Raw genomic sequence first — 19,951 nt, 5'->3', positions numbered from 1 at the left:
ACGTCATCCCCACAGCCATCGCATGACTTTCTTCACGTCGAGATTGGACAGAGCCTCCTCCCACGGCCTTCCACAAATGCGCCCCACCCACCCGGAGACAGGACTAAGGCTCCTGCATGCACCTTCTTTCTAGCAGCCGGCCGAAGCTCCTGCTTCCACCTCATACCCACATACCTTGCTGCATGAGCTACTCCAATGCTGAGCCCAGACTGGGCCTCCTACCCTCGCTCATCTTCTCTCCTGCAGCCAGGACTCAGCTCCCATCTTCACCCCACAGCCATGGTCCTCCGAGCCCCGACCCTGCACCCTCTGTTGCTGTTGACCGGGCCTTCTGCAGCTTGATCCTTTTTGGGGGGTCCACTTCCTATCCTACGTCACGTATGCCCACCAGCACCTCCACTCATACTACAAGACCATCAGGACATACCTCAGCTGCCTCCAATTCACACAGAACACATTCCTACCAAGGGGCATCTCTATGAGGTGGACGGTAGCCTAGAGAAGTGTTGGGACAGTAATTGAAAGGTTGCTTGTTCGAATCCCAGAGCTGGCAAGGTGGGGGCAGCTCAACCTCGGGCCACGACAGGTGGTGCTCCTGCCAGCAAGAGGGCCAGCACAACCTTAGTCTACATCTGGTGGTTGGCCCTGCCAGCAGTCTCAGCCCAACCACAGTTCACGATTGGGATCTGATCCTGCCGGGACAACCATCCCCAACTACCATCCCCGACTACCAACTACTAGCCCTTCCGATGTGTCAGATGGCGCCAGAAGCCTATCTCATGAAGTGTAGTTTATAACTCAGTTTATTGAGGTTACGCTGTGAAAAGAGTGCCCTGCCTCCCTACCATTATATATTACTTAGTACATTTTTGCAATTGTTTTTCCAATGTTTTTGAAGGCTGAGATGATTCCCAATGAGTGTTGCTGCAGTGCATTCAGGCTCTGTTCCTCATTGACAATCATCTCAGCCTTCAGAAACAGGAAATGTAAAATACACTTCTTGCAAGCAATAACAGTCTGAACTGCAATGTTATTTGTCCGAAGTCTCTTTCAAGCGAGCTTTGAGGTAAAATTGGAATGCAGCCAGAGAAGGAACTGCATTTATTTTTACCTTTCTTTAACTAGGCAAGTCAGTTAAGAACACATTTTTATTTACAATGACAGCCTACACCGGCCAAACCCGGACAACGCAGGGCCAATTGTGCGACGCCCTATGGGACTCCCAATCACGGCCAGTTGTGATACAGCCTGGAATCGAACCAGGGGGTCTGTAGTGACGCCTCAAGCACTGAGATGCAGTGCCTTAGACCGCTGCGCCACTCGGGCACCGACATTCATATTGGTACGCGGCTATTGGAATGTGGCTGATCTGCAAGGAACACTATATACAGTGGGGAGAACAAGTATTTGATACACTGCCGAATTTGCAGGTTTTCCTACTTACAAAGCATGTAGAGGTCTGTAATTATTGTCATAGGTACACTTCAACTGTGAGAGACGGAATCCAGAAAATTGTATGATTTTTAAGTAATTAATTTGCATTTTATTGCATGACATAAGTATTTGATCACCTACCAACCAGTAAGAATTCCGGCTCTCACAGACCTGTTAGTTTTTCTTTAAGAAGCCCTCCTGTTCTCCACTCATTACCTGTATTAACTGCACCTGTTTGAACTCGTTTCCTGTATAAAAGACACCTGTCCACACACTCAATCAAACAGACTCCAACCTCTCCACAATAGCCAAGACCAGAAAGCTGTGTAAGGACATCAGGGATAAAATTGTAGACCTGCACAAGGCTGGGATGGGCTACAGGACAATAGGCAAGCAGCTTGGTGAGAAGGCAACAACTGTTGGCGTAATTATTAGAAAATGGAAGAAATTCAAGATGACGGTCAATCACCCTCGGTCTGGGGCTCCATGCAAGATCTCACCTCGTGGGGCATCAATGATCATGAGGAAGGTGAGGGATCAGCCCAGAACTACACGGCAGGACCTGGTCAATGACCTGAAGAGAGCTGGGACCACAGTCTCAAAGAAAACCATTAGTAACACACTATGCCGTCATGGATTAAAATCCTGCAGCGCACGCAAGGTCCCCCTGCTCAAGCCAGCGCATGTCCAGTCCCGTCTGAAGTTTGCCAATGACCATCTGGATAATCCAGAGGAGGAATGGGAGAAGGACATGTGGTCTGATGAGACAAAAATAGAGCTTTTTGGTCTAAACTCCACTCGCCGTGTTTGGAGGAAGAAGAAGGATGAGTACAACCCCAAGAACACCATCCCAACCGTGAAGCATGGAGGTGGAAACATCATTCTTTGGGGATGCTTTTCTGCAAAGGGGACAGGACGACTGCACTGTATTGAGGGGATGATGGATGGGGCCATGTATTGCGAGATCTTGGCCAACAACCTCTTTCCCTCAGTAAGAGCATTGAAGATGGGTCATGGCTGGGTCTTCCAGCATGACAACGACCCGAAACACACAGTCAGGGCAACTAAGGAGTGGCTCCGTAAGAAGCATTTCAAGGTCTTGGAGTGGCCTAGCCAGTCTCCAGACCTGAACCGAATAGAAAATCTTTGGAGGGAGCTGAAAGTCCGTATTGCCCAGCGACAGCCCCGAAACCTGAAGGATCTGGAGAAGGTCTGTATGGAGGAGTGAGCCAAAATCCCTGCTGCAGTGTGTGCAAACCTGGTCAAGACCTACAGGAAACGTATGATCTCTGTAATTGCAAACAAAGGTTTCTGTACCAAATATTAAGTTCTGCTTTTCTGATGTATCAAATACTTATGTCATGCAATAAAATGCAAATTAATTACTTAAAAATCATACAATGTGATTTTCTGTCTCTCACAGTTGAAGTGTACCTATGATGAAAATTACAGACCTCTACATGCTTTGTAAGTAGGAAAACCTGCAAAATCGGCAGTGTATCAAATACTTGTTCTCCCCACTGTATGTCATAGGGCCGTGACCATGCCAATTTGGTAATCTGCATCCAATCTTCATTAGCCACAAGCCCACCTGAAACCCAGACGGTCTCCCCATCGAGTCACCCTGCATGCTTCCTGCACAATGGCGGTCACAGTCAACCCTGGTACACAACCAGAGGCTGGCCCCCCAGCACAACCTCGGCTTACGGCCGGGGGTTGACCCCGCCAGCAGGCTCAGCACAACCTCAGCCCACGACTGGGGGCTGATCCTGCCGGAAGGACAGCTACCAACCTCAGTCCATGACTGGGGGCTGTCTTCCCCGACTACCATCCACGCCACAACCCTCATACCAAACTTTACCAACTACTACCCCCCTTCCGACATGTTCGTCAGATGGCGAGAAGCCAAACTTGTGAAACTCAGCTAATGAGGAGAACCCTGCAGGGCACATGGTCTGCTGCTGAAACAGTCCACTGCTAATTACCTGCTGGGAATAATTATATCAACAAAGGTCATATAGAATAATTCCAATGTTATGAGTTCAGTGGCGACTGATTTGTCTAACCTGTCTCTCCTGCTCCAGAATGGAGGATTTCCCAGGTTCATAGTCGAAAATGCTCCTGGGTTCTGCACGGTATTTTCTGGTGTCCACCTTTCTGTCAGGGGGTCCATATTTATTTATTGTTAGAGCAGGGTCACAAATCAGATACAGAGACATTTGATTAGGTAGTGGAGCGCTTGTAATTTTGATTGTTCTACCAAAAAAAATAACCTTTTATTGTCACCCACCAGAGATAGAGTTGAAGTCGGAAGTTTGCATACACCTTAGCCAAATACATTTAAACTCAGTTTTTCACAATTCCTGACATTTAATCCTAGTCAAAATTCCCTGTCTTAGGTCAGTTAGGATCACCACTTTATTTTAAGAATGTGAAATGTCCGAATAATAGTAGAGAGAATCATTTATTTCAGCTTTTATTTATTTCATCACATTCCCAGTGGGTCAGAAGCTTACATACACTCAATTAGTATTTGGTAGCATTGCCTTTAAATTGTTTACCTTGGGTCAAACGTTTCGGGTAGCCTTCCACCAGCTTCCCACAATAAGTTAGGTGAATTTTGGCCCATTTCTCCTAACAGAGCTGGTGTAACTGAATCAGGTTTGTAGGCCTCCTTGCTCGCGCACGCTTTTTCAGTTCTGCCCACACATTTTCTATAGGATTGAGGTCAGGGCTTTGTGATGGCCACTCCAATACTTTGACTTTGTTGTCCTTAAGCCATTTTGCCACAACTTTGGAAGTATGCTTGGGGTCATTGTCCATTTGGAAGACCCATTTGCGACCAAGCTTTAACTTCTTGACTGATGTCTTGAGATGTTGCTTCAATATATCCACATAATTTTCCTTCCTCATGATGCCATCTATTTTGTGAAGTGCACCAGTCCCTCCTGCAGCCAAGCACCCCCACAGCATGATGCTGCCACCCCCGTGCTTCACGGTTGGGATGGTGTTCTTCGCCTTGCAAGCCACCCCCTTTTTCCTCCAAACATAACGATGGTCATTATGGCCAAACAGTTCTATTTTTGTTTCATAAGACCAGAGGATATTTCTCCAAAATGTACGATCTTTGTCCCCATGTGCAGTTGCAAACCGTAGTCTGGATTTTTTATGGCAGTTTTGGAGCAGTGGCTTCTTCCTTGCTGAGCGGCCTTTCAGGTTATGTTGATATAGGACTCATTTTACTGTGGATATAGATACTTCTGTACCTGTTTCCTCCAGCATCTTCACAAGGTCCTTTGCGTTGTTCTAGGATTGATTTGCACTTTTCGCACAAAAGTATGTTAATCTCTAGGAGACAGAACACTTCCTTCCTGAGCGGTATGATGGCTGCGTGGTCCCATGGTGTTTATACTTGCGTACTATTGTTTGTACAGATGAACGTGGTACCTTCTGGTGTTTGGAAATTGCTCCCAAGGATGAACCAGACTTGTGGAGGTCTACAATTCTGTTTCTGAGGTCTTGGCTGATTTCTTTTGATTTTCCCATGATGTCAAGAAAAGAGGCACTGAGTTTGAAGGTAGGTCTTGAAATACATCCACAGGTACACCTCCAATTGACTCAAATGATGTCAATTAGCCTATCCGAAGCTTCTAAAGCCATGACATAATTTTCTGGAATTTTCCAAGCTGTTTAAAGGCACAGTCAACTTAGTGTATGTAAACTTCTGACCCACTGGAATTGTGAAACAGTGAATTATAAGTGAAATAATCTGTCTGTAAACAATTGTTGGAAAAATTACTTTTGTCATGCACAAAGTAGCCGACTTGACAAAACAATAGTTTGTTAACAAGAAATTTTTGGAGTGGTTGAAAAACTGGTTTTAATGACTCCAACCTAAGTGTATGTAAACTTCCGACTTCAACTGTAGGTGCGGTGAAATGTGTTGTTTTACAGGGTTAGCCAAAGTAGTATGGCACCCCTGGAGCAAATTAGAGTTAAGTGCTGTTAGCAGTTGATGTTATTCTTCAATAACACAGACCCCAAAGCAAATCAGGGGGAGAAAAATATAATTATTCAACGAGATCAAATCATAGTTGTTATGCTGGGAAGTAGATGCTAGATGTTCATTATTCCCTGTTCTCAATGTTTCTCCACTGAACAAAGAGACAGGATGCAGTTTATAGCCTCAAGCCTAGCATGTGGCTGACCAATTAGAATTCTTTGCAATAAAATTGGGCTACTGGCCAAACCCCAAAGTATCCTGTTTCAGGCTCAATATATAGACCATTTGGACCAATGAAAACTTGCCAAATGTATCTTTGAATCACCGATTGGAACCCCTAGAAAGATTCTAAACAGATGTTGAACTGAAAAACAACTACCTTAACCTCTATTGACCACTAGTCCTCTATTGACCACTAGTTCTCTATTGACCACTAGTCCTCTGCGTTGTGTGTATTTCTCTTCTAATATTCTTACAGTGCCTTGCTCAAGGGCACATCGACTGATTTTTTACCTTGTATTCAAACCAGCGACCTTTCAGTTACTGGCCCAAAGCTCTAACCACTAGGCTCCCTGCCGCCCAAAAGTTACCATGCATGCTGCCAAATCATTTCAATAGCCATCTTAGGGTTCTATTCAATCTGTATCGCTGAAGTTCAGCATTACATCATTATTTAAATTTAAAGGCAATGTTCCAGCGTTAGCGGAGACTGCATTCATGGTAAACACTGCATATGTCGGCTGAATCAGACATTACCTTTACATTTCTATCGTGCAATCTGTAATGCTACAGAGATACAGTTTGAATAGAGCCCTTAGTTTTAAAATAAATGTATTTTACGTATCTACTGTGCCTCTGTGTATCGTGCCTCTGTCCCTTTCGCGCTCCCTGTCTCGAACCCGTGCTGATGACGGAATGGGAGGGGGTGTTGGGGGCACGGGTGAGGGTGAGAGTAAGGAATTTGTGTTCTGGAAGACGTTGCACGTGCCGTTGTCTAACACTCTCTTGGTCATTGGCCGGTACGTGCGGGTCTTGGTCGGAGGATGGGCCTGCAATGACTTGGCTGGCCGATAGTCTGGGGCTGAGAGACGATGATTATCTGTAATAACAACAGATGCATGTGACAGAGGCATCCAACAAATGCAATTCAAAATGTAGGAATGAACTCAAAGGTCAAATTTGTATCACATATGTATCTCTATCATATTCCAGACACTCAGCACTCTTGAGTTATAATATGTGTGATTCATGTGATGAAACATTTAATAAATACATCTCTTACCAGTATTCACTCCTGTGTGGGTGGTATGATAGGCGTCCGTATGTTCATATTCTGTGTAAAACACCCAAGTATGATGATTAGTAGTGCACTCCAACTCATCAGCAATGACTCTTTGTTTTTCTTAAGCTGGTCTCTTTGTAAGAATATTCTTTGTAAGAAGTCAAAGATAATGGTAACACTCTCTATGTGTAATGCATTATGATTTATTACAGGCATTTAAGTATTTCTATAGGCTGCTATAAGGAGCCAACTGCTCATGGGTTTTTCTATAAATAATGGGGTCAATGTGTGACATTGGGATCAAAATGTCAAAGTGGTTTGAAACAGTAATAAAAGTGAATAACTCCACCTGTACAAAAACATAGGCCTAGGACTATATATCCTTTAAGCAGGGTTCATACAGACATTGGAAAGAACATTTAAAGGTCTTTCAGGGACTTTTTCAAGCACTTAATTTTCATTTTCAAGGACCTCAATGTTGTACAACTGTATAATTTATATAATTGTATATACAGTGCCTTCAGAAAGTATTGACACACTGAACTTAAGATTGATGTTTTGTCAGTGATCTACACAAAATACCCCATAATGTTAAAGTGGAATAATGTTTTCATATTTTTGACAAATTACTAAAAAATTAAAACCTGAAATGTCTTAAGTCAATTAGTATTCAACCCCATGTTTTGGCAAGCCTAAATAAGTTCAGGAGAAAAATGTGCTTAACATGTCACGTAAGTTGCATGTACTCACTCTGTGTGCAATAACAGTCTTTACATTTTTTTTTAAATAACTACTTCATCTCTGTACCCTAACACATACAATTATCTGTAAGGACCCTTAGTCAAGCAGTGCATTTCAAACACAGATTTAACCACAAAGAACAGGGAGGTTTAATTACACTTTAGATGGTGTATCAATACAAAGCATTATGTTTGGGGCAAATCCAACACAAATCCAACCACTCTTCATATTTTCAAGCATGGTGGTGGCTGCATCATCTTATGGGTATGCTTGTCATCGGCAAGGACTAGATAGTTTTTTTGGGAGTTGATGAAAATAAACGGAATAGAGCTAAGCACAGGCTTAATCCTTAATCCTAATCCTCGTTCAGTCTGCTTTCCAACAGACACAGGGAGACAAATTCCCCTTTCAGCAGGACAATAACCTAAAACAAGGCCAAATATACACTGGTGTTGCTTACCAAGACGACATTGAATGTTCCTGAGTGGCCTAGTTACAGTTTTGACTTAAATCGACTTGTAAATCTATGGGAAGACAATGGGTGTCTAGCAATGATCAACAACCAACTTGACAGTGCTTGAAGAATTCAAAAATAATAACTAATAATAATAACAGCTTTGCACACCTGGACAATCCAGGTGTGCAAAGCTGTTAGAGACTAACACAGAAAGACTCACAGCAATAATCATTTCCAAAAATGTTTCTAACATGTATATTTTATTACCTTTATTTAACTAGGCAAGTCAGTTAAGAACAAATTCTAATGGACTCCCAAACACAGGCAGATTGTGATACAGCCTGGAATCGAACAAGGGTCTTTAGTGACGCCTCTAGCACTGAGATACAGTGCCTTAGACCGCTGCGCCACTCGGGAGGGATGTGAATACTTATGTAAATGAGATATTTCTGTATTTCATCTTCAATACGTTTGCTAACAGAAAAAAACGAAACATGTTTTCACCTATTCATTATGGAGTATTGTGTGTAGATGGTGGGAGAAAAACATTGATGTAATCCATTTTGAATTCAGGCTGTAACACAACAAAATGTGCAATAAGTCAAGGGGCATGAATACTTTCTGAAGACACTGTATAGGGCCTAATATAGCCCCCTTAAAAAGCATGCAAAAAGCATCAAAATGGTAGGCCATTACCACTCTAAAAATTGCAATTTTGTTTTAGGCCTTGCCAATGCATTGATATTCAAGTTATTATTATATTCTAAAATATGTGAGAATAATGTGGACATTGCCTGACAACTAAATGTAAGATTTCCCCATTTCAACCAGTTTGCACTAATGGAAAGCTTCTACAGAATGTGAATATTGAAAAATAGATTGGATGCATGGCGATTTTTCTTAATCTCACAGTTTGAATGTCACCATCGTTGTTTTTATAATGAGAAAGTGACCAAAAATCAGGTTCCTTTTTTAATGGAAGGATTTGTATGGAAAGCCAAGTTGAAGCCAACATTAGATGTTGTCGTACTCATAATAACCACACGAACAGAATAGCGCAACACCCTTCAATTGAAGCAGTGGGAAACATACGAAAGTGACCACATCTCTCACAAAATAAAATCTAAAATGAAATCACAGATAATTGTAAGGGAGCAGGAGAACTTGGCTACAATAATTACAATGACTTTTCAAGCACCAAATTGAGGAAATGTCTGATTTTCAAGGTAGGCCTATTCCAGTCCTTGAATTTCTGAGCTCCAAATTCAAGTTCAAGTAGGCTACTTCAAGCCCCTTATATTGTTTAAAATTGCAGGTGTTACAGGGAAAACAAAATGTATTTGTCATGTTATTTCATTACCAGATCATATTGTGAATAAGCCCAATAGGCTATGTAATTTGTTGTCATTATATCCAGAATAACTAATAGGGTTAGGGTTAGTTGGGTGTTGCACAATAGTCTTTCCTACACAATTGTGCACAGTAGACTCAGTGTCCAATCTGAGGTACAAAAACATGAAAACATGTACACATTACTGATAGAAGAATTTGGTAATGACTAATTATTAATGACTAATTATTACACCCTGAAACTGTGTAAAAAGTGTTAGAATCATAAGACTATAATCTGATAATATGTGTAGCTTAGTTAGAAGTACAATGAGGCAGTCAGAATATTGTGAGAACGGCGATAACTAAAAAATGCAGCCTGCCTGAGCAGGGAGTAGACTATGATAAGAACATGTGTGTGTGTGTGTGTGTGTGTGTGTGTGACCTGCTGGTCAGGAGAGCAGAGGAAAACATGAGCTAAACCCATGTACAGTGGAAAAATACAGCCCGCCTAAAGCAGGGTGGGATTTTTGTATGAAGTGTGTGTATAAAAGATGGACTCTGAAAATGTGATAACAGAATTCTCTGGGCAGAATTCTCTGAATAAAGACCTGGCTATTGCACTGAGGCTCTGTCCGTTTCTTGATCCAAAAGCCTTACAACCTTTTGGGAGACGCACAGAGACACTGAAATAGTTAGTTAATAAATTATCTTAACAGCTTGGTACTTTCGAGCCGGATTCCAATACCTGCCTCTGTCATTCCAGGTAACTCTGAAAACCGTAAATTCGTAAATAGAAAGACCTGCCCTTTGGCATTAAGGGTTCAATAACACAGGCCAGAGAACACCTGATAATGACAGAGACGGTGACGGAATCCAACCTACATTGAATCTCAGCTGCAAGGATAAGGTCAGTAGCCTTTATTCATTAGTGAAATGTTGGTGGGTCCGTAACGATTCACGGTAATAGGCCATTACCAAAATAAACTAAAGGTGAGACAGTCAATAGACCACTAAAGGTGAGACAGTCAATAGACCACTAAAGGTGAGACAGTCAATAGACCACTACTACATAAACAGAAAGGGGTGATTCCAGGTGTTGTGTGAAGCCGTTAAGAGAAGAGGGAGAACCCATTCCTGTTGTATGAGACTGTCAGGAATTGTCAAAATTACATTTGAGGGGATAAATTCCTCTGTAACGGTATGAGATAATTCTGGGGGACTAGTCAAGACTACATAAACAGAAAGGGGTGATTCCAGGTGTTGTGTGAATGTGATATGAAAGTCGTATGAATATGGGAATGTTCGAACTCCAAGAGGGGAGCCACATTTTTATATACGTCGATGATATACTGATAGCAAACCCCTCAGAGGAGGGGTGTAAAAAGGATACTCTCCAGTTGTTAACCTTTATGGCAGGACAAGGACACAAGGTCAGTAAAAAGGAACTACAACTCTGGCAGAAAGAGGTAATTTATTTAGGTCACACGATAACGCAGGATGGGAGAACCCTAAACTTGTCAAGAAAAACGGCAATATTAGAAGCTCCTAAACCTCTGAATAAGAAACAAATGATGAGCTTTTTGGGAATGATTAATTACTGTCGAGCATGTATTCCCCATTATGCGTTACACACTGGAAAATTGAGTGATCTGATCTATGGAAATGCTATGGCAGCACATGATAAAATAATTTGGAATAACGAGGCTGATTTGCAATTTGAGGAAATTAAGCAATTATTGACCTCTTCAACGGTGCTGGCGTTTCCTAGATATGATAGACCATTTACTCAAACTGTGGATTGTAGAGAGGGATACATGACATCAGTACTGACACAAAAACATGGGGAAAAAAATAAACCGGTTGCATATTTTTCTTCAAGACTTGATGAGGTGGCTCAAGCAATGCCTGTCTGTTTGCAATCAGTTGTGGCAGCTGCTAATGCAGTGCAGGATTCAGCTTCAATTGTACTATACCATGATCTAACCTTAAAAGTTCCACATGCAGTATCAATTCTGCTATTGGAACACAAGATGGCGTACATGTCACCAGCACGACACCAATCTTGTATGATAGTATTGCTGAACATGCCAAATCTCAGACCCGTCGCCAGACCTCAGTCTTAAGGGGGGCATATGAAATGCATGGGAGGGCAGGGCACAATTGTTATTAGCCTACAGTACATATAATTAATAATAAATTCCCTCAAGTGGGGGGGCACAAGCATTTTTGGGGGCGGGCCCGTCCCCCTATGGCCCGCCCATAGCGACGGGTGTGCCAAATCTAACTATTGAACGATGTACAACATTGAATCCTGCAACATTAGTTCCTGTTGTAAATTATGGTAGTCCCCATAACTGTATTGAATAAACTGAAAAAATAGTACTACCCAGGCCTGACTTAACAGACTTAGCTATACCATGTTGTGAAGTAACAATGTTTGTTGATGGATCTTCTAGGAAGAATCCTGATGGCACCAATGCAACTGGTTATGCTGTGGTGACAGAGAACGAGGTTCTAGCTGCTGAACCCTTGCCAAGAAACTACTCTGCCCAGCAGGCAGAGATAGTGGCATTAACAAAAGCATGCCAACTGGGTAAAGGGAAGGTTATAACTATCTATACCGAGAGTGCATACGCCTTTAATACTGTACATGTCTTTGCTGCCCAGTGGAAGAATAGAGGAATGGTTACGACTTCGGGTAAACCAATTACACATGCAGAGTTGATTCTTGACCTCCTAGATGCAGTACTATTACCAAAAAAGCTCGCAATATGTAAGTGCGAGGCGCATACTACAGGGAAGGATCGTATTACTTTGGGTAATGCGATAGCACATGAGGACAGGAGAGAAGGTGTGTTATCTTAAATGGGAGATGAGACGAGGGTACAATAGGGGGGTCAAGGGACCGAAGGGTGGAAGACCCAGGTCCCTGAGAAGACTTGAACCCCACAACAAAAGTCCAGTTAGTAGAGAGGAACAGGAGGATTCAGAGCTAAGCTCAGGAGGGAGTCAGTATGAGTCAGGAGATGAGAGAGTAGGAGGGGGCCGGTATCCAATGATAGCCTTACCCAATGCATTAGCAGTGGCTAAGGGAGCCCCGGCGTCCTTAGATGTATACAGGGCATGGACCCAGAGAAATGTGGTCAGAGTCGTAGAAGGGGTGGAGTAGAAATTCAGGAGAGATATGGAAGGGCTCACTGCAAGTTTTAAGTTAAACACAGGGGAACTGGAAAGAGCAGTGAGACAGATAGTGGTAGGAAAGGATTGGGCAGCTGTGAAGGGAGACTGGACCCCAGGAAGGGGGGACAGAGTTATTTTACAGTGGGCCGTAGATGGAGAGTATCGAGATAAACTTCATCAACTACGTAACAATCTTAGAGATTACTACCATAGACATGCTGATTTTTCTAAAATCCATGAGTGCAAACAGGTAGCAGATGGGCAGTATAAATGAGAGACTAGAGATTTCATAAAATAATAATTGGAAGAATAATTATATATTGACTTGCTCACCCAAACATAGATATACGTCATGGGTGAGAAAAGAGATTGTCCTAGCAACACATAGCAGTTAGTATAACAGAGTAGTTTAAGTTGCAGCTCTGGGAACAGATGTTTTGTTTGTTTTGACTAAAAGTGAAAAATAATTGGTTATCTGTTAAAGTAATGTTAGATGGAAAGTCAGCAATAGAGGATAGAGATTGTACAGGGTTTCCTGTGTGAAAAAAGTAATAGAAATTGGGTGATGAGAAATGTTGAATTGCATTGTTTAAGCAAGAATGGTATTAAATTAATGCGTTCTAGTTATGTGTATGCAAATATGTTATTCGTTTTTGGTGGTGTGTGGATAGAATTTACTAATGCCAGGATTTAGTAAACGAAGCAGAGGGTAATGTAAAGCGGATGTCTGAATAGTTTGTTTATACAACAGTGAGTTATGCAGACAGTTCATATTGAACAATGGGAGATTGTTTTTACTATTAGGCTGATGACGTAGTAAACATTTTTCGTAGGTTCTGGATTTATTAAACAATAGGTTTATATTTTAATAAATTAATGCAACAGGTTTAAATCAGTAGATTACCGGAAGGTGGTTATGGGCTTGTTATTTATAGGTTTAGTGAATTTAATGAAACGTGGAGTTATCCGATGTGTTCTGAGGGGGAGTTTTTAGTTTTTAGTTTTTTCCCAGGAATGAGGGAAATAATAATAATAATAATGGTATGCCATTTAGCAGACGCTCTTATCCTGAGCGACTTACAGTTGGTGAGTGCATACATTTTCATACTGTAAAGAAAGGGGCAATCCTACGAGATAATGTCTGGCATAAGGATTAATTATTACATTTATTAAAGTCACTGTTTTGATATGCGGAAATATTGACACATGGGTAAAGCAATGTGTCAATAGGGGGGATGGTAGAGCAGGTTAGATGGTAGAGCAGGTTAGGAAACACTTGTGGCCTATGGTATAACGAATTACAAAAAAAAAAAGTTTGGGTTACAGATGTGTCATCTGTGCACAGAATAATCATCAAGATAGACAGAGAGCACCCCAGGGGGAATATCCCCCTGGCAAAATATCCAGTCCAGCAATTGGAAATTGATTTTATAGAGTTATCACGGAGTGAAAGGAAGAAATTGGGTACAATGTCTACAGATAGTATTAATGACGATTAGGGTAACACCAGATAAATCGGGTTGTCCCCCTTTGAGAAAGTGTTTGGAAAACCTTACAGAATGCCACAGTTGGCAGGTCCAGAACAGGCAGACATATAACTAGAGAATACACTAGCAGAACACATGAGAAAATTGTTCGTTAACCATACCCGTATGTCTAAGAATTTGTGTCCTACAGGAGAATTAAAGGAGAAGGTGACTCATAGTATACAACCTGGAGACTGGGTGTGGATCCAATCGTTGAGGAAAAAGGATTGAAAGCAGTCACGCTGGGAGGGACCATACCAAGTCCTATTGGTAACTGCCTTCGTTATAAGAATAGCTGAGAGAGCCACTTGGGTCCACATTACCCACTGCAAAAAGATAGGCCCACATACCAACACCGTTGGACACACACAGAGTTAAAGAGAAGAACTGAACCACTAGGGTTTGGGGGTAAACTCTGTTAACGAAGAAACCCTACCCCTACCTTTCATCACTGTGGGGTGTTCCTAGAGGTGTGGGTATGGGGAAGTACCAGGCAGGTGGGTCAGGGACATGATTGGGATGGCGGTTTTTGGGATTTTGGGGGACTCTGAGCAGCATCATCGTGTTAACCATATTATGGATTAACCCAGGTCAACCTAAACAGGGAAATGATGAACAAAATAATACCAAGACACTGATTCGATCTCATAGAAATACTGAAACCAAGAAAGACTATTGGGGGAATTATTATTTTATAGTTAAAGTCAGTTTAGGACTAGATGGGGGATTCAAGATACCATTCGACTTCTCCCATGAAGAGATAGGAGGTTTTGGGGGCTTTGGTAAGAAGGGGGCGTGTACAAGAAAGTTAGGTCCTAGAAGGTATGGTAAATAAAAATGTTGACTGGATTAATTACATCTACAAAGGTTTGTTAATTAGACAAGGGATGCAGTAAAGGGAATCTCAGACCAACTATCTGCCACCTCACTCATGATCTGGCAGAATAGGTTGGCTCTCTATATGCTTTTAGCAGAGAAGGGCAGAGTTTGCAAGATGGTGGGAGGTCATTGTTGTACGTTTATCCCCAACAATACAGCCCCAGATGGTACAGTAACTAGAGCACTGGTGTGAAGAATGGGCTGAGACCTCGGGGGTGAATACATCAATGACTGGACGGTTTGATGAAATGTTTGGTAAATGGAAAACTATTGTTGCAACTATTCTGGGTGCAGCTATAGCTTGTATGGGTATGCTTGTTCTTTGTGGATGTTGTCTTATTCCCTGTGTCAGAGGGTTGGTGAGCAAGGCGTTGGAGAAAGCAGTGACCTCTGGGCCCATTCCCTACTCAGACCGATGGAATGACGACCTATATCCTCCCGCTCTAGTGGAAGATGCAGAAGATTTCATTCCTGATGAACCTGTATTAAATGAGACAATTTTTGATGTTTAGTATAGTATCTTTTCAATGAAAGTTATAGTGAAAAATCCTAACAAGGAGAGTGAGTTATGGTTGGAAGTAAAATTTGGTAGCAATGCAAGACAAATTGTGTTATTATAGTGTGTTTTGTACTAGTGATTCATTTTATATGCAAATCAACGTATATGCTTCAATGTGTGTGATTCATTTCTATAACAACATATATTTTAAATAATAATAATATGCCATTTAGCAGACGCTTTTATCCAAAGCGACTTACAGTCATGCGTGCATACATTTTTGTGTATGGGTGGTCCCGGGGATCGAACCCACTACCCTGGCGTTACAAGCGCCGTGCTCTACCAGCTGAGCTACAGAGGACTATTTTGTGAGTATGTGTGTAATATTTAGTTAAAGGGTGGATTGATAGAAGAATTTGGTAATGACTAATTATTAATGACTACTTATTACACCCTGAAACTGTGTGAAAAGTGTTAGAATCATAAGACTATAATCTGATAATATGTGTAGCTTAGTTAGAAGTACAATGAGGCAGTCAGAATATTGTGAGAACGGCGATAACTATAAAATGCAGCCTGCCCGAGCAGGGAGTAGACTATGATAAGAACGTGTGTGTGTGTGTGTGTGTGTGTGTGTGTATGTGTGTGTGTGTATGTGTGTGTGAATGTGTATGTGTGTGTGTGTGTGTGTGACCTGCTGGTCAGGAGAGCAGAGGAAAACATGAGCTAAACCCATGTACAGTGGAATAATACAGCCCGCCTAAAGGTGGGATTTTTTGTATGACGTGTGTGTATAAAAGATGGACTCTGAAAATGTGATAACAGAATTCTCTGGGCAGAATTCTCTGAATAAAGACCTGGCTATTGCCCTGAGGCTCTGTCCGTTTCTTGATCCAAAAGCCTTACAACCTTTTGGGAGACGCACAGAGACACTGAAATAGTTAGTTAATAAATTATCTTAACAATTACCTTGATTCTTTATCTTTTAAATCTAACAAGACTCTGTTGTAAATTAAGCAGACAACAACAGATGATCAACATCAGTTCGCTAGGGATATTAGATCCAACGTGGATCCAGGCACAACTGTCTTCACCGGCGTAACGAAGACACCAACATATTCTGGACATTCCTTTTCAACACCCTTTTTCCAGCACTTGGGCTGTTGCATCGCATGCGCTATCACAACAGCTGTTCATCACTTGACTGTCATTCGGAAAATTCCTTCCTAGATCAGATGATGATGTGTGAAAATATCACGGCGTAACTAATCAGCTGGACACCAATGCGCATCCAACAAGGCCCTGTGTAGCTCAGTTGGTAGAGCATGGCGCTTGCAACGCCAGGGTTGTGGGTTCGTTTCCCACGGGGGGCCAGTATAAAAATGTATGCACTCAATAACTGTAAGTCGCTCTGGATAAGAGCGTCTGCTAAATGACTTAAATGTATTATGCATACTTATTGAATAACCACATTAATGACATTATCGATTTAGGTTTTAAGTATCAAGGTAAAGTGACTCTTTCTGTTAGAAGCATTCGATTTTGCAATCACATTTATTATTTGGGATTTGTGTGCCCATGAAAACTGTTTTCACCCCGTAACATAAGGAGACACAAAATGTTACGTAGTTACAATGTATTTCTGAGATCTCTATACAAAAAACTTACCGACAGGTAGATCCAGGATTCTTACAGGGTTCAAGTTCAATTTGATATAACAACAACTTACACTGCCATAAATGCAAGGACAGAAAAGTAATGTTTTATGTTACATGATTTTGGACAAATCCATCAAGACACCAACCACGATAAAACATTTGTATTGAATTTAATTTAATATAGCTATGATCCCCACTTATATCTTAATGTAATGACATGAAAACAATTGGCAGATTATTATCAATGACTTATCAACAGCTGTAACAAGTTGTCCAGTATAGGAAATCCTCAATGGTACCCTAGCTTATAAAAAGACCCTCGTAACATACACTACCGGTCAAAAGTTTTAGAACACCTACTCATTCAAGGGCTTTTCTGTATTTTTACTATTTTCTACATTGTAGAATAATAGTGAAGACATCAAAACTATGAAATAACACATATGAAATCATGTAGTAACCAAAAAAGTGTTAAACAAATCAAAATATATTTTCAAATAGCCACCCTTTGCCTTGATGACAGCTTTGCACACACTTGGCATTCTCTCAGCCAGCTTCATGAGGTAGTCACCTGGAATGCATTTCAATTAACATATGTGCATTGTTAAAAGTTAATTTGATTGAGCCAATCAGTTTTGTTGTGAGAAGGTATGGGGGTTATACAGAAGATAGCCCTATTTGGTAAAAGACCAAGTCCATATTATGGCAAGAACAGCTCAAATAAGCAAAGAGAAATGACAGTCCATCATTACTTTAAGACATTAAGGTCAGTTAATACGGAACATTTCAAGAACTTTAAACGTTTCTTCAAGTGAAGTCGCAAAAACCATCAAGCGCTATGATGAAACTGGCTCTCATGAGGACCGCCACAGGAATGGAAGACCCAGAGTTACGTCTGCTGCAGAGGATATGTTCATTAGAGTTACCAGCCTCAGAAACTGCAGCCCATATAAACGCTTCACAGAGTTCAAGTAACAGACACATCTCAACATCAACTGTTCAGAGGAGACTGTTTGAATCAGGAATTAATGGTTGAATTGCTCCAAAGAAACCACTACTAAAGGACACCAATAAGAAGAACAGACTTGCTTGAGCCAAGAAACACGAGCAATGGACATTAGACCGGTGAAAATTTGTCCTTTGGTCTGGAGTCCAAATTGGAGATTTTTGGTTCCAACCGTCGTGTCTTTGTGAGACGCGGTGTCGGTGAACGGATGATCTCTGCATGTGTACTTCCCACCGTAAAGCATGGAGGAGGAGGTGTTATGGTGTGGGGGTGCTTTGCTGGTGACACTGTCTGTGATTTATTTAGAATTCAAGGCACACTTAACCAGCATGGCTACCACAGCCTTCTGCAGCGATACGCCATCCCATCTGGTTTGGGCTTATTGGGACTATCATTTGTTTTTCAACAGGACAATGACCCAACACACCTCCAGACTGTGTAAGGGCTATTTTCTCAAAAAGGAGAGTGATGGAGTGCTGCATCAGATGACCTGGCCTCCACAATCCCCCAACCTCAACCAAATTGAGAGGGTTTGGGATGAGTCGGACCGCGGAGTGAAGGAAAAGCAGCCAACAAGTGCTCAGCATATGTGGGAACTCCTTCAAGACTGTTGGAAAAGCATTCCAGGTGAAGCTGGTTGAGAGAATGCCAAGAGTGTGCAAAGCTGTCATCAAGGCAAACGGTGGCTATTTGAAGAATCTCAGATATAAAATATATTTTGATTTGTTTAACACTTTTTTGGTTACTACATGATTCCATATGTGTCATTTCATTGTTTTGATGTCTTCACTATTATTCTACAATGTAGAAAATAGTAAAAAATAAAGAGAAACCCTTGGATGAGTAGGTGTTCTAAAACTGTTGACCGGTAGTGTATCTTCCAGTGCAATACGGGTGTTACAGAAGGCACCACCAATGATTCATGCACAGGTGTTGCTGAGATAATGAGAAAATATTAAGCTTACGGATGCATGCCATTGTTGTCAACGTGTGTGATCCTGTGACCTGTGTAATCCCTGTGAGGTCAATGCTAGCTGGCTCTCATTATGCAGGAACTGCACTGTCAGATTCCCAGTAATTTCTCTCTCTCTCTCTCTCTCTCTCTCTCTCTCTCTCTCTCTCTCTCTCTCTCTCTCTCTCTCTCTCTCTCTCTCTCTCTCTCTCTCTCTCGATGTATGTAGTTCAATGTCAAAGTAGCAAAAATAAAGTCTGCACCATTTATCATTTAGTGTTCCTTCTCCTCAGGGACTTTGAGGTGCATCCATGCTGGTCAAGTGGACAGATATGGAAATAGATACGTAGGTAGTGTAGTTATTGTGGAAATGAGCTCTTACCTGGTTTGTATACCATGTGAATCTGCTTGAACATCGACTTATACCAGTCCTTTGGTCTGTCCACAGTCTTTAAGAAAAACATACAACACTGCACCATTTTAACAACAACAAAAAAATCTAAAACTACTGAGGTGAGGACACAAACACACTCACAGTATACACACATACACTTGGTATACATATAAATACATACACATGGTATACATATACATGTAGTACATCAGGTTATCATTACAAAGCGAGATATAGAATGCGTCTTAAATGACCCGCTCTTCCCTATATAGTATCCAAATCCATAGGAAGTAGTGATCACAATATATTAGCCATATCTAGGAAAACCAAAGTTCGAAAGGCTGGGCCTAATATAGTTCATAAGAGGTCATACAATACGTTTTGTAGTGATTCTTGTGTTGATGATGTAAAATAATATTTTCTGTTCTGTGGTGTGTATTGAGAAGCAACCAGACGCTGCACTTGACACATTTATGAAATTACTTATTCCAGTTACTAATAAGCACGCACCCATTAAGAAAATGACTGTAAAAACGGTTAGATCCCCTTGGATTGATGAGGAATTGAAAAGTTGCATGGTTGAGAGGGATGAGGCAAAAGGTATGGCA

General features: G+C 41.5%; 1 pseudogene; it reads right to left on the bottom strand.

Annotated features, from left to right (window-relative positions):
* Window positions 1-19,428, bottom strand: part of LOC121545559 — a 61,500-nt pseudogene extending 42,072 nt beyond the window's left edge.
* Window positions 19,429-19,951: the final 523 nt, after the last annotated feature.

Source organism: Coregonus clupeaformis, chromosome 3 (assembly GCF_020615455.1).
Source record: "Coregonus clupeaformis isolate EN_2021a chromosome 3, ASM2061545v1, whole genome shotgun sequence".
In the NCBI taxonomy this organism is placed as follows: Eukaryota; Metazoa; Chordata; class Actinopteri; order Salmoniformes; family Salmonidae; genus Coregonus; species Coregonus clupeaformis.
Note: the sequence above shows the minus strand (reverse complement) of the source record. Positions and strands in the feature narration are given on the sequence as shown.